Source organism: Dendrobium catenatum, unplaced genomic scaffold (assembly GCF_001605985.2).
Source record: "Dendrobium catenatum unplaced genomic scaffold, ASM160598v2 fragScaff_scaffold_80, whole genome shotgun sequence".
In the NCBI taxonomy this organism is placed as follows: Eukaryota; Viridiplantae; Streptophyta; class Magnoliopsida; order Asparagales; family Orchidaceae; genus Dendrobium; species Dendrobium catenatum.
The window spans coordinates 1,413,711-1,416,779 of record NW_021318542.1 but is presented as its reverse complement, the minus strand read 5'-3'; positions in this window follow the sequence as shown (position 1 = coordinate 1,416,779).

Below are 3,069 nucleotides of genomic sequence, written 5' to 3'. Positions count from 1 at the left end.
AGGTAACCAAACAAAGCATATATCAAAAAAGTTTAAAAAAAAAAAAGCATATATTTTATTTATCTTATAACATTGATAGAATTCAAAAATTTTTAGTCAAATATTCTAAATAAAATTTAATAGCAATATATCTCAAAGTCATTATATTTTCAAAGCACTCATCTTAAAATAAATGATTAAAATTTATTTTGATAAAAATATTTTAATGCAAATTTTTTTTTCTAATAAAAATTTATACCAATATCAGGACTTGGGAAAAATGAAAAATCCATGCAAATGTGATGCATAGGAAAATTAAAGTGAGTGGTGGAAATTGTCCAAAATTGCTTCATACTTAATATTTTCTTTTTGCTTTTTTAATCCACCATTAACACAAGATTAACATCACCAAACGAGAATAACGGAAAATTATTACACTCATATAAAGTAATTTTAGCGAATGAAGAACCCCTTTTATTTTTTAGGCAAATTTTAAACATAGGTACAGCTAAAAAATAAATTTGTTTTACTGTAGCAAATAGTACATGCCAGTTTCCATGTATATTCTTTCTCATCTTCATTTTTGTCAAAAAAATAGGTTTATGTGAATAGTGAGACGCCAATATTAGCTTCATACTGTTCACAGCCGCAAAAATGCGTTTCTTTTTTGCATTAGGGTAGAGGCTCGCCCTAAAATCTAAATTTTTTGGAGAACACAAACTGAATATTTTTTTAAAGTTATATTTATATAAGTAAAAATATATTATATAAAAAACCAAGTTAAAATTTTGGGAAAAAAAAAGGAACAGGTCAAGGCCCTGAAATAATAAGGGCAAGGGCATTAAAGCCAAACTTTAAAGAAATAGAATCAAATGCTAGGTTAATGGCATTTTATTTGGTAGGTAATGGATATTTTAAAATGTACACATGCAAGATCAAAGCAATTGCCTGTGCATGCACACTAAAATGCCTATGATAACTATGGTTTTACCGCTGCAATTTGACAATCGCTGAAGGATTATATGAAAAACATACGGGTAAAACAAAGCAACCAACTTTGTTCAATTTGCAAACACAGCAAAAACTGTGGTAGAATACATGCTATATTTCAAATAAGGAATCATTTTATAGCATTTTTTAGAATCATTAACTATCATATTGGTTCGATTCAAAGGCGTCAAACATCCTAGGATGAAGAATATAAAGCTTTTTTTTTAGATGAAGAATATAAAGCTATGATACAGATACGGGTTAAGATCAACTTGCCATGGACGTGTGCTTCAATACAGATACGTTACAGATGCTGCTTCCTGGGCACCGAGAAAGCTGAAGTCTTACGTGTGGAATGCATTTCCAGCTCTCCCCCAAGGCAGGCTTTGATGTTTCTCCTCCGCTAACCATATGATTTGTTACCTACGATAATGCAAAATATTATACAAATTACGTATGGCAAGATGATTGAAGATTATAGGAGTAATACAACAAGTCAAAGCTGTTTAGGATTAATGAAAAGTATGCAAAGATTAGCAATATAAAATGTTCGAACTGATAGCGGTACGTTAAAGCATGCATGATGACCGTCGTAATCTACCAATAAAACCTTCATGTACCCTATTTAAAACATTTTAACTACTACAGACACTAATTTGGATCTAGAGGACAATATAAGTAAAGTTGCCTTTTTCTGAAAATAGCCTCAAATTTGTCATTAAATTGTTACATCAGGGAATTTTTTATGAGGCATAAATATTTATCCCAGAAACAAAAGTTAAGATTCTGGTAATCCTCAGTTATAATACGTATTAAACAATAAACATATTATATACCATATGATGATACATGGATTGTAAATAAATGAGTCAACATGTCCTGATTCATTTCCCATCAAAACAATTTTAAAATGATGAAAATTTCATTTAGAAGTTTAAATCATATGTTAATTGATTCATATCCGATCCAGAACTTTTACGAAAATAAAAGAAGACATCAGTAGTCATTTTGAAGGCACAGTATTAAAATTTGAAGATTTTTTTTTTTTTAAATTCAAGAAAATTTGAGCCCATAAGATGATTTCGGCATAGAGCATTGCTAAACAAAATATAAAAACATTTATAAACACTTTAAAGACAATGTTAAAATTTGAGAACATTTATATCATTGGAGATGGGAAATTGTAATTTATCACAAACCAGAACAGAGAGATTCCACTCATCAGCTAGTTGTTTCATAAGATATCCAACAGATACCATTAACGAGCGTCCTGCAATTCATATAAAAAACTACAGAGTTAAACTCTTGTATTCTTTGCATATTAGATCAAAGACTAGGGTAAAAGTTAGTTCCATTTAGGAGTGTAATAAGTTGAGTCAAGTCGAGTATCTGCCTAATCAAGCTAAAATTGTTTAGTTTTTACTACAAGCTTGACTTGTTAAAAAATTTTGTTCGAGCTCGTTTGAAAAGTTCTAGCTTGCATCGACTGTTGAGCTCGATTTCTTAGTTTTAAATTAATTTTTCAAATTTTTTTTATTTTAATTTTTAATATAGAATTAATTTAAAAATATTAAAATATATTATATAATACTAATTAAAATTATTTTTAAAAATATTTTAAGTTAATCAAGTGGCTCAATGAGTTGAGCTTGAACTCATTTAATATACGAGCTCAAGCTCGAACTCATGGCCCGAATTCACGAGCTCTTTAAAAGCCGGCTCACACAGTTACACTCCTAGTTCCATTCACTAGGATTTTAGCCAAGTAAATCAGTGGGCCCCAACTTGGTTGTTGTTCTATTCATCTGAAATTAATAAGATTTGCCAAGGAGCCCATCCCTGTCGAAAGGGGAATAAAAATCTAAAGCATGCTGCAAATTACATATCAAGCCTACATAAAATATTGTAGACAACTATACGCAAAAAATTATAATGCCGACATCACCTAAATAATAAGCCAAGGAAATCAGTCCAAACGATATGTAGTTTCTTGGCATTTTAAATTTTGCAGTTAGCTAGTGAACAGAGAACAGCGGAAGTTTGGGAGTCTTACTAGGTTTTGAATGCTTGTCCATATATTCCATTTACGAAAAAACAGCT